The sequence below is a fragment of the Stegodyphus dumicola genome, chromosome 12, assembly GCF_044657685.1.
Source record: "Stegodyphus dumicola isolate Sdum_Otavi_A_Nest chromosome 12, ASM4465768v1".
NCBI lineage: Eukaryota > Metazoa > Arthropoda > Arachnida > Araneae > Eresidae > Stegodyphus > Stegodyphus dumicola.
The window spans coordinates 50,027,828-50,049,621 of record NC_140779.1 but is presented as its reverse complement, the minus strand read 5'-3'; the positions used below and the strand labels follow the sequence as shown (position 1 = coordinate 50,049,621).

The window sequence follows — 21,794 nt, the reverse complement described above, 5'->3', positions numbered from 1 at the left end:
GAAGCTTTAACTACTTTATAGACGGATAGATAGTTTGATTTTGTTTTATTTGTTTATGATAAAACCCTCGAGGGTTATCTGCCTAAGGACTTTCTAACAGAAACTGGTTGAAACCGCGAAAACGCTCATGCAGCCAGCCCGTTTGCGGGATTCGAACCTCAGACCGAACTAGCAGTGCTCAGCGGCTTTACCGTTCGACCACTGGTGGGCCAACAGGTAGATAGTGTAGATAATCCAAAAATATCTAAAGGCGGGTAGAGTGGAGTCTAAATAAGCTCAATTTCTAATGGAAAGTGCATGCGGAAATGAAGAGTTGTGATCGTACAAAAATAGCTCCTAACCCGTCATTCTGTGTAACAGTATGCATCGCTGGCCGTACGGAAAGCTGACCGACATGCATTTACTCTGAGGGACAGTGGACGGAAAAGGAGCAGCTACTCAAATGAGATATAAATAGAGGTAGAAGTGGATGTGACACATAAATTTCACCATTGGGTTGTACAGGTATAGCTCCACCACGCTAACTATGAAGTTCTGCTCCAGTTTTGAAGAAGAATACCTTCAGGAAACGGATCCAAGGGTCTCCTAGTTTGCTCCAGTATAACCAAAACCACTTTCTACTGGCTTTCAGCTGCCTACTATTTTAAGTGCTCCCCATTCCACATAGATATCCATGCCTTTACATTTACAAACATCCATGCCTTTCCCGATACTGGAGCCAGCCCCGGCGATAGAGCAGCCAGCATCGCCAACCACTGTACCGATCCTGCCTATGAAATGGGAGGTGGCCAAACTTTTGACTCCTGTTAAACAACAATACTGTTTTACAAGTATTGGGATGAATATTGTTTAATATGTCTTTTATTTTTTATTTTCCCGTAACAAAAGAATCAGTATCGAAGGGGAAATTATTCTGGCAACTGGCTGTTGTTTCCTCTTCCTTGCCACTTGCGCAATGCTTTTGTGTTAGTAAATTTCCCTCGTGAAAGAGAATCTGTGCATTTAAATCTTTTATAAATATTCTTCTTTGCTGTTTTACAGCTTTACTGTCTAAATAAACGTTTGTTTAGCTGTTGGAAGACTTTATCATTTTTCTTCAGCACGTTTGTTAATCACGAGTGTTTGTCATTATTCAAATAATAAGACCCTTAATTTATTTTCCTAGGTAACGAGCTTTTGTAGTAGTACTGCTATTCAGAAAAGTTTAAGATCTTTAACTGACTTTTGAAATTTAATCATTCAGCAGTAATTTTAAGAAATATAAAGATTTAAATCATTAAATTTAAAAATTTAAAGATTTAAAAGCGACAAATGTAATCTTAACAATTTATATATTAAAAAAATTTCTGAAAGCTTTCAGAATTTATATTACGCCCAAAGGGGCATTTTTTAAATTTACGTGCACATACATGTTTCGAGAGCATTTGGGCTAATGTTCCTTTGGAAAAAAAATATTTAAGAACAGAGTATCTTTAGAATTTCCGATAGATAGTCTCGCGCGCTGGAGATTAAAACGCTTTTTTTTTTTTTTTTTCATACAGTGCTGCCAATTTTCTCTTTGAAATCGTTGAATTTTTTAATCGAAATTTCATTAAATTTAATGAATGAGTTAAAAATTAAGTTTACTAACATTAAAGTTTTACTAAATATGAAATTTAAAATTCCATATTCGGTTGAAAGAATACTTTATTTAAAATTTGATGGCTCTAGGTAACATTGTTTTTTCACATTGCGGAAAACATGCATACATTCATGCAGATTCTTCATTATTTAATTTCTTTAAATGTAATGCAGGGTGATAATATTTGGTGGCAACAAATTGAAAAGTGATTCAGACTTTTAGAGTGATTCAACGCAAAATCCCGTTTTGAGACTAATAGTCCATCTGGGTTAATACACCTTTGGGCTAACAAGTAAATAAAAAAGGAGACAAGTAGAATAAAGAAGTGTTACTTACGCATAACTCCGTACATATAACCAGCACAGAAGTAAATCAGCTGATTTTCAAAGTTTCAATAAAGTAAATTTTATCATTTTCAGCAATATATGCGCGCTTCATAATGGGGAAAAGGAAAACATTTCCACAAGCATGTAAAGGCATGTAAAGGGTTGGGAAAATGCATGAAAAGGCAAAAATAAAGAAAGATATTTAAATGGAAAAATAAATAAATAAATAAATAAAAGAAATACCACATTAGGTAAGAAGGAAAATTATCCTTCCATTTGCAAAAACCTCGTCGTTTCTCAAGAGCGAAAATCGTGTGATATATGAAGAAATGAAACCTGAAATTTTAACGCTGTGTTATGTTAAACATTGTGTAGAGTTCCGTAGTGAGAAATTTTTTGTTAAAATAACACGTAATTCATGTAGGTACGTTTTCTTTGTTATTAATGAAAAGATATGAGTTAATACTTTAACATAACATAACATAACATGTAATTGCTTTGCTTAAAAGGTATTAATTATTTTGAACTGCATTGTTAGGATTAATTGCTAGGAACTGAAGCACTGTTTTCCTTATGTTCTCTACCCGATTGGTGCACTTGTTCAATACTTCCAAGATTTCAAGCTCGTCTCTGGACAAGAGCACAGTGATGTTTAACTCTTCTTTACTCTACAAATTACTGCATTTTAAAATAGTGGAATTATAACTGGATCTCCTGCTAGCGAACATTCACGAGACCTAGGCTTTTGTCTATTATTATAAAGCATCGCTTTAACAGCTTGACCAACTGTTATGAGAAAATTAGTAAAAACAAGCATGCGCAGTTCGGATTTATTTATTTACTAAATGATAGAAAGGTGTCTTTCACGCAGGAGAGGTAAAACCCGTTGAGTTAACATATTACTATTCATCGGCATGATTTTCTGAATAGCAGCCTATTGATCTTCAGTCAAAAAATCATTGTGATAGTTCTTAGAGGGTAGAGGATTCAGGTTTATTAATCGGGAACGTCCGCGAAAGTAAAGTGGAGCAGACTTTTTATGCATTGAACCAAAGTTCTCATTATGATCAAAGTTTGCAGCAAACAAACTACACTGCTGGCCACTCAAATTGCAACACCAAGAAAGACAAGAGATATCACAACAAAATTTGTTTAGTAGATAACATGTTGACCAAGTACAAAATGATTAAATTTATAGACTTCTGTGAAGTGTGGTTCCTTCCAAAATCCACAGTAGCCGCCACTGTTGGAAATCACCGCTGCCACACGCCTCGGCATTGATTCAAAGAGACTTGTTAAACTTGTTATTTAAAGTTTAAAAAATATGAAACATAATAAAGCAAATTCGAAATCCAAGATTCGGCCTTCCAGGTGTCCATATTCGGGTGGAGGACTACAATATTCAAAATTTGAAGGTTCTACGTGTCGTTGCTTTTTAACAATGGGATAAACATACACGTAGTCATGCAGATTCCTCATCATTTAATTTCTTTAAATATAATACACGGCGATTATATTTGGTGGCAACAATCTGAAAAGTGATGCAGCAGTTTATAGCAATTCGACAGAAAATTCCGTTTCAAGACTAATAGGCCATCTCAGCTAACGTCCTTTTGAGCTAAAAAGAGTTATGCAGTTTTACATCTTAAGTTTTTTTTAAACGTCCTTCAGTAGGAGAAGAATAAAGAAATACATTTGGCATTCGATATCACATCATTCGTTCTTATTTAATGAGCAAATGTTTTAATAGCTGTCGCTAGCATTTGTAAATGCGACATCATCCAAATTACTTGCTGCTTGAGCTATCTCACCCCTATCGTTTCAACTACTCTAATGGTAGGAATGAAAAGGACTGAATACGACTTCACTTTTTTCGTAGGTTACGACATCGTGTCATGAAATGATAAATGTCATCTTTACATTCTTCGAAATGTTTTACACGGTTTCGTGTTTAACATATGAATAAAGAAACATTGTTAGCTTCTCAGTCTTTATGTTGATGGATGCACGCGCTTAATGATTTCAATTTAAACGGTCGAAACCTGTGGGAATAAGAATCTACTAAATAAAAGTTTGTGTCGTATCTTTTAAGTTCTTTAAAATAATCGGTAACCATTAACATAGCAGCGCACGTATTTCATTAATTACTTACGAATATTAGCTAAAAATAGCTTTCCTATAGTATGTACTTTATTCAATTGGATATTCATATTTCAAATACTGAATATTCACATAAATTCGCACAAAAGAAGGCACAAGCTTCTGCGATCTGAGGTGAAAATTAACATAATTTGAAGGGCTGCCTTCTTCTTAGAGCTACTTTGTTTGAATTGTCATAAAGGTAAAACAAAATAGAGCTTCACGAGGCTCAAATGGAAAGCATTCTTATCGAGAAGATCAGGTAAGAGTAATAAGTAAGAGATAAAGTGAGATAAAGTAAGAGATAAAGTAAGATAAATTATAAGATAAAGTAAGAATGTGAACTAGTAAAAAGAGCATATCTTAAAAATTTCCAATAAATAGTTTCGCGCCCTGGAGATAAAGTGTTGCCATTTCTCGCTTTGAAATCGTTGACTTTGTCAATCAAAAATTCGTTAATGTGTTACAAAATATGAAATCGATAACAAAACAAATTCCAAATTCCAAATTAGGGCTTCCAGATGCCCATATTCGAGGGAGGATTACGTTATTCAAAGTTTGATGGCTCTAAGCACCGTTGTTTTATGACAATGTGAGAAACATAATTACATTTATGCAGATTCTTCATTATTTAATTTCTTTAAATATAACACAGGGCGATAATATTTGGTGGCAACCATTTGAAAAGTGAAACTTCTGGGCTAACGCCCTTTGAGTTAAAATAATTGATATTAAAACTAAATGAAAGCAAACTTCAGCAAAACTTGTTAAATTCTAGAGCAGTTAAGACATATCATAAATAAGCACATATCTCAGATACATATGTTATATCGTTTATTTTATTTTATTAACCAATTTTAAATATGAAACTAATGAAAAAAAAGTTAAGAACAACTTTTAGGTCCAAAAAAGGGACGTTCATTATATTTATAAAATTGCCAGGATCATAAATAAATTTTCTTGAAATGTGCATATTACTAAATTTACAATTCCAGTTTATTACATTGTGATTAAATGGTTAAGTGTTGAGATAAGAATCTTAGGATTAACTCAAGAGGATTCGAGATATCTTGTTTCGGTATGCAATATTTCTACTGTTACTCACTATTCTTACTATTCTAATTTTTAATGCATATAGTTTGTTAAGGAAGACCAATAGAATTTCTATAGTAGTATACATAAATGTAATAATATAAATGCAGTATGCAATATGAAGAATTAATCTCCGTAAAATATAATGCTCTTTTTTTTTTTTTTTTTTTTTTTTTTTTTTTTTAACGTTTACTGAGCTTAGAAAGTTTGTGAAAAGAGAGAGTTTCAAAGCAGAGATTCATTTAGCAAAGTTAATGATGATGTAAATTTGCATGCAACTTTATATCCTTGCAAAGAACTTTTCTGGCTCAAATTTTAACCAGGCAGACAAGTACGATGCATATTTAGAGAAAATAATCTTAAAAAAAAATATCTAAAAATTAAACACAGAAGTTTAAAGCATTATAGTTTTCACTGAGAAAATGTGCAATATAGTTTGTAAAAGTGCAGTGTTTACGCAGAACTTGTGGGGATATTGAAATGATTAGAAAAGAAGTTAGTAAGTTAGTAACACAGCTAAACATGATTTGCAAATTTTGAGTATTATACCTTTTTGTTGGCAGTACCAAAAGCTTCCTATCATATGAATACATTTTAAAGTCATTTTAAGTATTTTCTAAATCTTTGAATAATAACTTATTCTCATTTACTGTATATGCTCAACTAATTGGAATAAAACCCTTGTTAGAAGATAAAAAAACATGATAACATTTTAAATGCTTTATATTATTTAATGCACTTAAAAACGAGTTAAACCGTTTTATCTCATTGTCATCAAATAATGAAATCTCTTCGTAAAATATAACATTATCTATGAAATCAAATTTGAATTGTAATTAGTATCTTTTTATTTTATCACGGAACAAAATTGTGAAATGAAGAATTACTAATTGCAAATAAATATACTTAATGATTTATTATCAGAAAAGGAGTAAGCCGGCAGTTGCCATAGTTACCTTGCAACATAATCATTGTACGAATCTACGATTGTATAAAACCTAATTGGATAGGTGTGAATAATTCTCAGGAAAGTTTTTCGGTCTGTATGAGTAGCTCATTTAGTCTAGAGGTGTTCAATTTTTTCTAATCAGAGAGCTCTTAAACTTTTGTTTATTTATTTATTTATTTACTAGCGGAAATACCCGATGCCAGTTAAATTAGATTGAGAATAATGCATCTAACAACAGAGAGAACGATATCGCTGTAATCCTTCTCTAATAACGATGCAAAAAATACGATTCATAGTCATGCATTTTTCAGTCTAATGTAATATGGAACACACATAAAAAATTTCGATAGAGAAACTAACTATCTCTCATTATATCATCAACAATGGCATGCAGTTTTCAATGATTTTCGTCTTTCTAATCAAATGGTCGTAAAGGCTCAAGTTCCATCCAATATTTCAACTATATTCAATTTTAATCGATTAAATGGGGCAAAAAATTGATCATAAATGATCAGAAATCAATAACGCCCACAAACAAACAAACACGCAAACAGACATTCTTCTTTATATGCATAGATTTTGTAAAATTTACAAATTTTTTATTAACAAACTCTACGATTTGAAAGCGAGCAGTAGCAACACTTTCCGAAATAAAGCATTTTTATCTCCAACTCTCGACACTTTTGCCACTCGGGAAAATGAGTGCGAAAATTAGCGCTTTCAAGAGTTTTTAATTAATATCTCGGCTGATTAGAGTCGTACGAAGATGGGAATAGTCGAAATGGCTTCCCACGAATTTTTTGAATTGGTAATAATGTATCCAATGCTTGGCAACGCTATTTTTATTTCATCGTAAAACTTAGAAAATTTTTATTAACAAACTCTTGAATTTGAAAGCGAGCAGTGGCAACAACTTTGGAAATAAAGCAGATTTTCATCTTCAGCTTGCGAGACTGTTGCCACTCGGTAAAATGAGGGCGAAAATTATTGTTTTTCCGAGTTTTTAATTAATATCTCTGATTTGAGCTATTCTTTTTCAGAAAAAAAAAAAAAAAAAAAAAAATGGACGTCGAGCTTTTTAAGGACCCAAAAAAGAATTTTAGAAAGTTTGGTGACGATAGCTATAGTAGGAACTGAGTTATTAGAGGGCAAACACACAAACTTTCTTCTTTACATATATGGATTTTTATGGAACCTCTAACATTTTCAGAAAAGTAAATACTAAAAAAGTATTTAGAATATATTAACTTTTTATATGGAAGAAGAGAAGAAAAATGTTATTTCATTACAATTTTGAGTAGTCTGAAGACAAATTTTACTAGTTGATAATTTATTTATCAATAAAATTTTATTTTCAATATTACATCTGGAAATTAAAAATTTTGTTTAATTCAATATTTTCGATATTTACTTTCATTGTAGCCAAGGTATTCAAAAATTTTTTCGAATTTTTTATTTTGTCTTCTGGAACCACTAGAAGAATTGAATGGAACTCAGGTCTCCGCGGAATGCGGTTTGACAATTGGCCCAGTCTATTTTAAATTCTGTATGATATTTTTAAGTTTTCCTATTAGCAATACTGGAAAGAAATGGTAAAAATAGGCAGAAAACTAATGATTTTTTTTTAACTCTTGGAAAGGCAATATTTAGCCGGGTGTTAACGTCCAATGACGAATAGTAATTGAAATAATTCGTAATCTCCTCGCACTTTTGCTACCGAATATGTTAAGCGGCGAATGAGTGATAAATTAAAAAATGGCGTTTTTAAAGCAAAATTATCTTTAGAGCTATATTTAGTTTATTAGAACTATCATTTAATAATTATAATATTGTTACAAATACCTATAAAAATCTGCGAAATATGCCATAAATGGTACCAATTACATCAGTTAGATATATTAAAAAAATAAAAATGTATTAAGATTTTCTCAAATTCTTTTAAATTGAAATATATTTTAATTTGAAAAATTAATTAATTAAAGATCTTACACCAACACGAATAGAAACATTAACAGCTGGCAGATGGGTGTTATCCAAATACACCATCCATTTCTACTTTTGCAGTTCAATTAGTCTGCTGAAGAACATTTAATCTTATTTGAGGAGCACAATTGTAAATGAAAATCGGAATAATCGTAATAAAGGTTTACTTTTTACTTGAATCCATATGCCCTTGATATTAATTTAAGGTATAGACTGCTTGCCTGAAGAAAAATCCTCTTACATGCAAGTTGAAATCCTCTACATTCTTTTTTCCTTCAGAAATCCTTTTTGCCCATTAAATCTGAAACAGAAAAATTTATTTTTAGCGTTATTTGTATTGACATTAAATGCAATTATATGGTTATACAAATATGGCTTCATTTGTATGATTATTTATTATCAAAGAAAGATCTTCTACCTCAATTTTTCGACGATAAATACGAATTATTGGTAATACTAGTCGATATTTATATTGTGATAGCGGGAAGTTCTTTGTAATATTTAAGGAAACATTTAGCCCCACTTAAGGTGTTAATAATAGCAGTTCTCACATGGCAAATGATTTACATGTTCCAAAAAATTCTTAACAGAAGTAAATAAAATATAATTTTACTAAATGCATATGTAATTTAATAACTGGTTTTAATACAGATAACATATTTTTCTAGAAAATTATTTTTAAAACAATATCATTATTATCTAAAAAATATGTGAGGATTTTATTTGCAGGTAGGTATAAAGAAATCAGTTTATATAAAATGTTAATAGTCGATAAAAGTCCATTTGCTCCGTACAAATTGAATATAACTCATGTTTAGTTTGCAATAATCACAGGCAAATAAAAAAAAATATGTCTTTCTGATTTATAAACTTAATAAAACACACTTGATCTTCTAATACCAAAATGCGATTTTTATTTTGCATTAATTACGATAATGACTTTCAGGCGCAGTTTTTTCCTTTATTTTATAGAGCCTCAATGACTTTCTGACTCTTCACATTATTTTTTAAATTAAATTAATATCTAACCATAATATTAAAAAGAAATAAGACTTCTCTGTTACTAAAATTTAAATTTTAGTATGGCTCTTGTATTAAAAAATTAACTAACTTGGCAAAAAATGAATAAATAATTAAAGTTTTCACCACATAAGTAAGTAACTTATTCATAATAACAGCATATATTCGCATGAATAGTATGTAAAATAATTTAGCCAAAAAGCAACAATAATAAAAATAGTTACTTTTTAATGTTTTGTATTGTTTCCGGTATATGCAGATCTTACGAAAAGTCTTGGGCTTCGAGTTTCGAGGGAAGGATATGTTTGTTTGTCTCTGTTAAAATTATATTATTTTGGAAAAAAATTATATGTCTGTGTGTATATGTTATCTTGAAAGACCAAATTGGAGAATGTCGACTTTCACCGGAGAATGTCAACATTCACCAAATACGTTGGTGAAAGATTGAATATTGCATTACATTCTTGTACATTCGGACCCTCACCGGCGTATGCCGACAATCACAGATATGCTCTGGTGTAGCTCGAAAAGAGAGGAGTATATGTACACGCTGTCATTGCAAAAGGAAGTGTTCCACAAATAAATGCAGTTGTAAAAGCAAGGGCCTCTTGTGCAATTAAAAGTGTCATAATAGTTTACGTTGTTGCAATAAATAAGATTTGAATCACATAATTGAGTAACTTTTTAACTTATATTATTTTCCTTTTTCACTTTGAATGTACTGTGTGTTTTAAGTTTAATGTTATTAAGTTCTTATTTTAAGTCTCAAGTGCGTTTTTTGGCGACTGAATGACGGAGAAGAAAATATAATATTCTTATATGTTTAACATTCGCCATTAGTACACGGTGAATGTCGAAATTTAGCGGTGTAAGTCAGAAATAAAAGTATTTGGAAAATAGTTCGGACATATACCAAGCGACTATGTGAATGTTGACATTCACCGTTTGCATTTAAAAATAATTACCAATTCTTAATTTTTTTCAGTGTTATTTAATTTAATAAATAAGTAACTTAAATTTTCTCTGCCGCCCAAGGGGAATAGTGGTTAGTGACTCTGCCTGTCGTACCGAAGAGCCCGGGCTCGAATCCCGGAGAAGGTGTGGATATTTGTAAATCTATAGTATCTGTGCGGCATTAAGGCACTCTAAATATGAGGCGAGATGATAGTCCTCTCAAGAGGTTGTCGTAGGCGATGATAGGTAGGATTTCGTGAGCTTGTTCTGATGTACTGTCGGACAAGTGAGATAAGTCACAACAACAATAACGAATTTTCTTTTCATTGCTCACATAAGCAGTTTGAAAGCCTGAACACCACTGGGTTCATCAACGATTTTTCTCACTTTAATAAGGGAAATATACAAGTATAAGGAAGTATAATATGATTTGATACTTTAAGCCTTGGTCTTATGAGACCAAGCTCTTCGTTTCCTACGCATTTCAATAAAGCTATATAAGTATTTTAAGCTGAATATTTCCATTTATTTAAATTACAAATAATCGAAATTTATGGCTCATCTTTTCCGCCAAATGCTTTATATTTAAATATAATTTTAAAAAATGAATGCAGCAGAAATAAATTATTAAAATATTAACTAATTTATTTTTATGGCATTTGTAAAGATGTTTCATTTCGCTTATTTAATATTTAAAATATCATATATTCGCCCTACTAGAATATGCAGTTAAACTCCTTCAAAATAATGCTCAGAATCAAAATAATTTTAATTATATTTCATACTAGTGAAACATCATCATGATGTAGTGGTGTGACTTTCTGATCCAACATATCGTTTTTTGTTTAATTTCTGTGCTTAAAAGACATTCAAGAATGTGGCATAAAAAGAAGGGGGAGGGGGAATCCTGCAATTTCTCTCCCCCCCGAATTCAATTTTAGTATGTAAATATAGGAATGAGCGTATCACGTATTAGTAAAGCAAAAACTGATTATTAAAAAAACACTTCAAGCATTAAAAGTTTATTTTGCATCTGTAAAAACATTTGTAAAGGAAACAAAGCGTATCTGTTTCTAAGCAAACAAATGCCAAACATTCACTGTAGCTCAAATATGTAATGTATGGTGTTAAAAAATCTCGTATTAATAAAAATAATAGTTAGAAATTCTTAAAACATAAATAGCTACTACATTAAATCATAAAAGGCATATATATTATTAATATTTTATTACTGATACTCAAAAATAGCAATAAATACGTCATGTTTTACATTGCTAATCTCAGTATTAAAAGAAATTCAATTCTATTATTCATTTCAAATAATGGAAATTTCTGTTTTCCCTGTTAACTTAACAATATTTCACTTCCGAATGATCTACAAATAAACTGTATTTTAAAATTGTCTTTATTCGTGGAATATTCAAACAACTTATGAAAAACTAAAGAAGTCGGTGAAATTTTTTAACATGAAATAAATTTATTATGAGTCAAATATAAGAATATTTATTTGGTGTTATTTTGCCGTTAACAATCCCAGCAACCTTTGTAAACAGATTCTCTTTTTTTTTTTTTTTTTTCTTTTACAGTGACAATTAAAAGAAATAAGAAATTAGTTTAAACGTAAATCCCTAGATGGCGCTACTAATGTCATTTATCATTTAACGTTTCCAAATATATTTTTTAAAAAAGAAAAAAACTGAGCACACTTCCTTCATATTCTAGTTGTTGTTTCATTCATCAGGGCGATAAACGAATTATTGATTGTTTTATTAATTTTTTCCTCACTAGCTGGCATGCGAAGTTTCAAGTTTCATAGATTGATATGAACGTAGATATGAATAAACAAAGCATAAGTAATACCTCGACGAGAGCCAACTGTTCGTGAGACGATTTGTCATTGGCTAAACAGCAGCTGAAGAATGACGGGAAGGCGGGATGTGACAGAGGGGAAGCCAGCCCACTACGCCTTGTCAACACCTGACAACGCTTCCCTTTGGATAGCAGTGCCATCTAGGGAAAGAAAAGAACAATATTTGTCAGAGCGAATGACTAATGGTGCAGTGAGAAAATAAACATATTTTACTCTCAACACAATCATGTAATGGAAAATTTCAAATACGTTACTTGATGTCATTTTGAATGCTCTTCAAGATGATGTAATACTTAGTCGAATAACAGATCTATTTATTTTAATATTTACACTTTTTAAAATAATGGCCTTTTTATGCAGTTATGTACAGATTTGGATTGGCAATTCATTTATATTCATTTAAAAAATAAAAGAAAGAGAAATTAGATGCAATATATCTTACATAAAGAAATAACAGATTATTATTTTTAAAGCGAAAAAAAGGCCCCAAAAAAGAACAACATATATTTAAATTAAAACAGACTTAGTTAAACTGTCATTTACAATATTCTTTCATTGTGTGTGATAATATACACATATACAACTTTTATACTTTTAGTGTAAAACATAAAAGTAATACTCTAAAACTTATACATTTTTTAACAATTCTTTTGTCTGAAACACTTCTTTCATTTTGTTTTACATATTGTCTTTAATAATTTACTGCACATTGTATGCACGATGCCTACATTGAAGATTTAAGAGTAGAAAAACTAGCTATAACACACATTTTCTTAATACTTTCTAAACGTATATGTGTTAATTATTTATTTACCTTTCTTCTTATGTAAATAAATTAACAATGTTACTTAATTAATGAAGGCAGATTTCTAGAATATTTTCGAAAAAACAAAGCCTTGTTAATCCTCTTCTTTAGAACAGTGATCACAATAACATCTGAATTTAAAACAGAGGTCTAAATGATAATTATTTATATTAATATTATTACAAACAATTATCACATACACACAAAAACAAAGTAATTCATTTCAGCGTTAAATTTAGTTGTCAGACAAATCTGCTATTAATACAAAGATACAGAAGATCTAAAAGCACTCTAAATCTTGTCAAATAAAAAAGAATTTTTAAAATCATCCTCATTAAACTTAAGCAAATTTATAATTGATATTTTTTCGAAATTTAAAATTCCCCCCCCCCGCAGTCCAAATAATTAATTATTTATTTTTTTTTTCTTCCAGTAAACGGACCGACTTCTTTAGGTTTTCATAAGTTATTTGAATATTCTACGAATAAAGACAATTTTAAAATACAGTTTATTTGTAGATCATTCGGAAGTAAAATATTGTTAAGTTAACAGGGAAAACAGAAATTTCCATTAAACGCCACTTGAATTTCTTTTAATATTGAGATTAGCAATGTAAAACATGACGTATTTATTGCTAATTTATGCCTTGGGAAAATAAAAAGGCATAGCCTTTTAAAAGAAACATTTATTGTAAGTGCATAAGCGATCCAGTGAAAATATGCACAGTTACATCTTGAATAATTAAATTTCTCATTTGTTAAATGTGTAAGACTATATGTGGCGTTAATTCGCATTGAAATAGTTATCACAGCACTTTTGTTTTCCTCCTAACCTTTAGCACTGGTATTTTTTACAGCTCGTTCTAAATATGTGACTTTATGTTCTCTACATCGAATTACTAGAGGGTGTAATATTTCTGAAACTAGCACGCTAATCTTAATCACTTCGTTTAAAATTGCATCAGGTGTCAAACTGGAATCTGCATACAAAGTTTAGAAAGCAAATTTAGAAACCTACAAACTTTAAAAAAAAATGTTATAATTGTAATCTTTTAAAACTGTTTGCGCTTTTTAAATTTTTAAATTTCAATTAAACTTTTTTGAGGTGCTGTTTTGTCTGATTGTAATCTGAAATTTTAAAATTGCAATTCTCCTTGTCCCTTCATTGTCTTTCAACTAATTAATTAATTTACATCTTTTTTAATTCTATTTTCCTCAAGGAAAACTGTACAATTATAATTTATCAGTGTATCTGCAAAACAGTATTAAAAAATACAGTGGAAAACAATGGAATTTTTATTTGATTGAAAGTAAAATAATTAACTTTTTCAATTAAAATAAAACACTGAAATTTACCTTTATTTATGCGAGTAATAAAAACCTCATAGTCTTGCTTTCATGCCTTTTTATTAAAGTGAATGGGATAATTTATATTATTATTTATATTTATTACAAAAATAAAAAATAGTCATTAGCTATTCTACTGAGAAAATACATTTTTTAACATGGAATACTTAAACAGCAAAACTTAAGTGCATTAAAGTTCATTATTTTTTTTTAATCAAAGTTAATGAAATAAAGTGCACTATTTTTTAAAGACTTAATATTATTTTATTGAAGGAAAATTAAATCATATAAGTAAAATGAACAGTAAATTAAACTTATTCTGAAAAGAGAAAGCGAACAGAATAACATAAGTTCCAGATAACAATAACTGGACAGTAAATATTTGTTGTTGTTTTGTTATCTTTGATCAGAAATATATTCATTTTATTTGATCATTGTATCTCATGAATTGAGGTACTTCGCCAAAAGTAGCTTAAAAATTACTGAAAAATATGACAATATATATTATTATAAAATATAATATAATATATTCTTTTCCATTTTATGCTCTTTACTAGAAACAACTAAAAATTCTACCCGGAAAAGATTTAAATATTATATAATAAGTTCGATTTGAATGTGATTTTAGATCATATATTTGTTCTTAATACTGTTTGAAAGTTGTTAAAGTTATATAAATATGCTATAAAGTTGTTAAAGTATATAAATATGCCAAAAATATGCTATAAAGTTGTTAAGGTATATAAATATGCCAAAAATATGCCATAAAGCACCATTTCTAAGAAAAGACATAAAGAACAGGTTTAATGAATGTGTTTTTTAGACTATATTCATGTTGATTAGAGAAATGTAAATATTAATTCATTTACTTAATTTATGAATCTAGATTATGTATGCAATACTTCTCAGCTATCCTATTTTCTGGCTTGATATTCAGTTCTTTAAGAGAAGATACTTTTCGGTTAACTCTCTCTGAAAAACCAAGATACTCACTTTAATTAAAACGCTTTTCAAAATGTATTCAGCAAAAATTGCATTTTCGAAAATCAAGAAATGTCTATTGTTGACACCTACAAATACCTTTGAGAAAGTAAATAACTCTGATGCTTTGTAAAATGGCAGAAATTCGAGCAATTACAGAAATTTAGAAGACGAAACAAGCAGCGTCTTAAAGTATGTAAGTAGGGGTTAATACCACTTTTTCAACACTATGAGGCGCTGAGGTGCACAGGAGGTGGAGCTTCCTGAGACGCTCAGGGAAACGTACCGCTGATGTGTTATCAAGGATGCGTACAACCTTTCTTTCTATTCGTGACGTCATTCCGTGTTGCAACATGAGAAGTCGTGCCCATGCTGCACCTTACATGGAAAGGATTCCATTTCATTATGAATGCCAGCATCAGCATGCTGTCCTGACGTCATAGAGGATTTTACATGGACCTTATAAGAGATAGACTAACTCAGTGGGCGTGGCGCGCGTCACCCACATGTCCGCAAGAAAGAGTAGGGACTACCTGGTTTACTTTAAAACTGAAACCGATGGCGTTTGTATCACATAACTCTTTTAAATTATTAAATGTGATGCTTTGTATAGTGATGAGATTATGAAAGTCACAGTTTTTTCAAATAGGATTTAATATATCTCATTAAAGCACTTTTTACTGCATTTCGCGCATTTTTTCACTCTTATTTCTTGTACAAACATCTTTACTTTGGTAAAACGGTAAAAACTCTAAGCACAAAATTTATGAACTTAATTTTGCGCAAAAATGAAGCAAAATTAAATAAGATTGATAGTACGTGGTGCTTTGAAATAAATAAGGTAAAATTAAACAAGATCTGATAATTTTTTAAAAAACTTTAATGAACATTTTCAGGCAGTGATTTCCAAATTATAATAACATTACAAAACGATCATTTATTTGATTATATCATCATTAAATTATTAACATTAAAGTGGATTATTTATTTTAGTAATTTATAAAATTCGAAGCATAAAATTTCCTGATTGTAATGAAGGGAAAAAAAAAAAAAAAAAAAAGATAAAATAAAATCTAAAAGCACTCATTTTACATTACACCCAAAAGGAACCATTTTTTAATGTTTTGCCTGTTACCTATATTTATTGAATATTATGTTCTTCGCCCATAAACCACATACATTTGAAAACAGCACATATCTTTAGAATTTCCGCACTGGAGATAAAAATGTTATTTTCCGTACAGTGTTACCATTGCTCGCTTTGAGCTCGTTGAGTTTGTTAATCAAAAATTCGTTAAAGTTTTACAAAATATGAAATAGATTAAAACAAATTCGAAATTCGGCCTTGCAGATGCTCATGTTCGGGTGGAGGATTACATTATTCAAAATTTGATGGCTCTAGATACCATCGTTTTTGTCACAGTGCGAGAAACATACATGTATTCATGCAGATTTTTCATTATTTAATTTCTTTAAATATAATACAGGGCGATAATATTTGGTAACAACAATTTGCAAGGAGACACGGACATTAATAGTGAAACAGCGCAAAATGCTGCTTCGAGTTAATAAATAAAATTAACAGTAAATAATCTTATGCGCAATTAAGAATAAATTTAAAAAAATAATCACTATAAAATACAAGCAAAATTAATTATTACGTTTAAATACAATTTTAATATTAGAATTAAATGTATAAAAATCAAGGAGTCAAAAGTGTTATGAAATATAATTGAAATATTAATACACTATGATGTATTATGAAATATAATTGAAATAAAATTCCTTTACAGAAATTGTGCTATAATACTTATCTATAATTTTAAAAAAGTAGCACAATTTAGAATTTTAATCAAAACTTTCAAAAATTCGTTTTTAAATATTATTTTAGTATTTTTTACTTATTTACACCAATTAAAAGCATAAAAATTGCAAGAGAAAGTTGCTTGTTTGAAATTTTCTATTAGTTCAGACTTAAAATATTATTTTCTAAAAGAAGTAGTTACAAATTTCCTTACAGTATAGGAAAAGCTAAAAAAATATCCAGCCCTGAAAGCATGCAATAGCTTTATAATTATTTGAAACGTTAATTATACTTGATAAATATGCTAAATTTTTAAAAATCAATCTCAATTTCAAAAATAAAAATATGGAGAAATTCTAATTTGTGAAATGAGGCGCTACAACTAGCTTTTTCTTGACAATTATACACGCTGCAATAGACTACCACTGTTAAATTTCTGCAAGTCGTCCCTACTCCTCCGGATATGATCAAGGTGACAGCCGGGAACGCGTCAGACGAGGGAGAAAACCCATTTCTGTTGGTCTATTTCTTATAAGGTCCATGGGATTTTATGAAGATCTCCTCCGCCTTCGAGAATATTCTAGTGCAATAACTGCCGCTAGAGAGCAACAGTCAGTGCATGTTGTGATTGGTTGTTGTAGACGACAACAAGACCTGAGAGAAGCTAGATTATATTACATTATTTCTTCTAATATTACCCATCTCTGATTGCTTTGCATAATAGTTTAATTTTAATCTCCTTTTTATTATTTTGATAATCGTATGCTTTGATCTTTTTACTGTTTAATAATTAAATTTTCGACAATTTAGCTAATTTTACTTGGTAATTGTTAAGTATTTCATATATGTCATTAATGAAATAACCAGCATGTGTTTTCAGTTCCTTCTGGTCTACTGTTCTTTCAAACTAAATTACTTTTCAGAATTGATCTAATTTTTTATATTACAGTTTAGGTAGTATTTTTCTGAAAAGGTGAATACGTTTAGACCTAATTTTAAGTAATCAGATGTTTCGCTTATGATATCCTCCTTATTAGCCCAAAAAGGCTATTAGTCTAAAAACACGATTTTGAGTTGTTTCACTTTTCATTCCAGTCTGTTGTCATTCGGGAAAACGTAAGCTATTATTCTTTCATATTTAACGTCTTTTATTAATTAACAAAGTAAATTACTTAAAAGAAATAAAGGCAAATCGCAAGATTATTACTATTATTATTATTATTACATTTTAATTTGTTTGATTTAAATAAATAGACATTTAACTCATGGCATATTTCGTCAAAAACATTAATTATGTTAAATTTTTTTTATAATTACATTGCATATTTTTTCACTTTTTTGAACATACAGAAGATATATAAAATTTTCATGTTAGCCTTAGTATATCTCCTAATATTCTAGACGTTTCGCTATTCCACCTCGGACATCTCTACTGATAAACCAGATTAAATTTTGAAAATTTTTTTAGTCGATCGTTAAAACCTGAACCCTTTTGGGGCCCACCAAAGGGCGAGGTTGAAGTCACTGAACACTAGTAGCTCGACTTGTGATCGAACCTGAAGAACAGACTAGTCTTACTTATATTTCTTAAGGCCTGGATAAATTGTCCCAGGAATACTTTTCATTACCTTACACAGCTTATAGGAAATGATTTATTACTCAAGTTTCATGCTATTGCATTACAAGATTTTACATTTCTTCAAAATAAGTTTTATTATTCCTAATGAGCGCATTTTGAATATTTTATTGCATTTTTCCCCAAAGCGCTTGGAACTAATTTAATAATATATAGCATAAATATGATTACCTTTTAAAAATTCTAATTGAAAATTAATTTAGTTGGCTCGGTAGTTTTAAATGTATCTTAAGTGCTGGTACTACTACAAAATGATTCGTGATTTTTGTATATATACTGAAAAGGCTAGGTAAAGTTATAAGGTATTTCTCCCGCCTTCTTAGCATGCCTTCGTAGTGTAGCGGTTAGCACGCTAGGTGCGTATTTCAGAGGTCCCTGTTTCAATTCCAGGCAAAGACGTTGCTCATTTTTAATTTCTCCTGCCTCGAAAAAATACCTAATGTCTCTATAGTGGCGCCCGAGCTAAAAGGGTGGTGGATGGTGATTCTCCACACTCAGAATTTGGCGATTGGGTTCCCTAAACCACAATCGCCCTTTAAAAGAGGGTGTATATAATGTATTTCTCTCGCCTTCTTAGCATGCCTTCGTAGCGTAGTGGTTCTGCACGTTGGGCCGGTATTTCAGAGGTCCGTGTTTCGATTCCCAGCGTTGCTAATTTTTCATCTTTCATACTCCCAAAAAGTCCTAATGTCTCTACAAAGTTAACTTCAGGTTTTTCAACTCATAGTAAATTTGAAGCCAATAAGATTCATTTTAAAGTAAATAAAATTGATTCTATAGCATATTTTCTAAAACTTGTTGAAAATTCTATGTGAACAACTTAAATTCGGTAAAAGTTCCATCCATTCTGTACTAAAGTAGTATGTGATGCAGAAAAATTTGAATGAATTAAATAGTCTTTGGAGTTTTCGTATTAGAAAAAGTTAACATTAGTAACATTAATTAAATAACAATTCTAGAATAATTATTATTTTTTTCCCCAATTGCGGGCATTTGCCTATAACGACATTGGCCACTACTAAGGTCAGAAGTGGTGGCCATTTTATTGTGTGGAGGCATTTAATAGGTGCCCCGTATGCAGGCCACTGCTGCCATCTATGGAGGGACAGACAATTTTACAACTATGCCTTCTCAGGTATTCGAACCCGGGCCCTTCTGTATTGCAGTCAAGCTAACCTAACCGTCTGGGCGGCTGTATAATTATCAGCTAAGGGAACAATTATTTGGGTGTAACTTTGTACTGAAAAGATGTAATTCCTAATAATGAAATACTGAAATGCAACTTTAAATACTACAGTTATCTTTGAAGTACCTTTATTACGAGAATGAACAGATTTTGTGGTGAATAAAGTCCTTATCAATATGCACAGAGTAACCATTTACCAAGATAAAGATTTGTTTTCTATGGATATTCTTCAGGCGGTTTCCTTTTTAAGTCACTTAATAGGAAAAAAATGTTTCATTATAAATTTAACTTCTAGTATATATGAAATTCCTTGTATTTTTTTATTTAGCTACAAACTACATATAATATCATTTACGTAAAATGGGCGTCTGGTATTCATTTGTAAAAGAGAGTTATGGTTCATGACTGATATTTAAACAATGAAATACTTCCAATGTACTTTCTATTTATCTTTCGCAAAGCAAATAAATTACTTCGTCTTAACTACTTAAAGTACATGTATACATATATATACTCTTTTTTAATCTTCAAAAACTGTAATGGAACGGTTTCATCTTTGAGAAAATGTAAGGGAAACATTTTCATATTAGGAAAAATATAAATGAGACCTTTTCTTCTTAGAAGATATGTAAAGTGAAACATCTTCAAGTTAAAAAGTATTTTTTTAGTTTTTAAGGAAGCTGAAATTAATTTTTTTTTCATCTCACTTTTACCCGAATCTTTTGCAGAACTGTGAATTCTACTTAAGTGTGAGTATCTGGTCCTCACTTAAGAGTTTCAGGAAATTACAAGCATAATATTATAGAGAATAGCAGAACACTGAAGTTTTAACAGTTACTGTCATAACATTTTCACAGTAGCTGTCGTTTATTATTTTTTGGTCTTGTAAATTTATGCACTATGTCACTCCAGAAACTCTCCAAACTTGAAGAATATTTACATAATCATATGAATAGCTTCGTTTTCCTAAACCTGAAAAACCTACCAAACACACTTTCTTGAGGTCATGCCCTGTATGACCTGCATTTTCGCTCGTCTTCTAATTACTGAAAGCAAATAAAATTACACCACAAATTTTTGGTAATACTCATGTTCATACAAATATTGAATATTGACAGTAAATTTGGCATTTTGGTGTTAAAAAAATAAACAGAATTTAAAGAATTCATATAAACAAACTGACAACGTATTCTCGCCAACACTCGGGTAGTTCTTCATATTAACAAACAAACGATAGATAACTAGATCATGTATAACGTGAAAAAGAGTTTTTATGTAACTATGCAGATTCAAGAAGAAACCTAGAAAAAAATAGAAATAAATGGTATGATTTATTTTTAATAATTTAGGTCGAAAAAGCTTCAGTTTTAAATTTCCAGGCTGAAAAGTTAACCTTTTCTGTGTGAAAAAATCTCCTACTACTTTTAAAATGAGACAAGAAAGAGACAAAAAAAAAAAAAAATTATTTAGATTTTGCATTTTTTAGATTTGCATTTAGATTTTGCATTTTTTAGATCTGCATTTAGATTTTGCATTTTTAGATCTGCATTTAGATTTTGCATTTTGCAGGCAGAATATTGTTATTTTTCAAATTTTTTACTTTTTTTCACGACAGAAAAATGTTCAAAAAACATTAAATATAAAGAATAAAACCTTACGTTTTCACTAATGGCAACAACGTATGAAAAATGAGATAGAACTTTTGAGCTAATTTAGAAGCTATCACAAGCGAAGTTTCTGATAATTTAAATTTAGCTCCGAAGACATTGATCTTTGCTGAAAATACTACCTAAACTATAATATGAAAAATGCGACAAATTCAGATAACTAATTTAGTGCGAAAGAACGTTAGACTAAAAAGAATTGAAAACACATATTGGTTATTTCATTAATAGTAGATATGAAATAAGTAACAATTACCAAATAAAATTAGTTAAATTGCCAAAATTTTAAACAATAAAACGATCAAAGTACATGATTATCAAAATAATAAGAGGAAGATACAAATTAAAATATTGTGCAAAGTAATTAAGAATGGGTAATTGTATGAGGAGGAATAATGGAATATAATCGTATCTCAGG

The 21,794-nt window shown here is 30.0% G+C and overlaps 1 long non-coding RNA gene across 12 annotated transcripts in view; it reads right to left on the bottom strand.

The window, feature by feature from the left end:
- Positions 1 to 21,794, bottom strand: part of LOC118203653 (uncharacterized) — a 254,465-nt gene that overhangs the window by 43,442 nt on the left and 189,229 nt on the right. For 11 of the 12 annotated variants that reach the window (XR_015044436.1, XR_015044437.1, XR_015044433.1 and 8 more), the window contains 2 exons: positions 11,945 to 12,094; positions 8,278 to 8,411 (listed from right to left, as the gene is read on the bottom strand). This is a non-coding gene — a long non-coding RNA (uncharacterized LOC118203653). Of the gene's footprint in view, positions 1 to 8,277; positions 8,412 to 11,944; positions 12,095 to 14,974; positions 15,078 to 21,794 lie in introns of all 12 variants that reach the window. The other variant, XR_015044430.1, reaches the window with a different exon arrangement.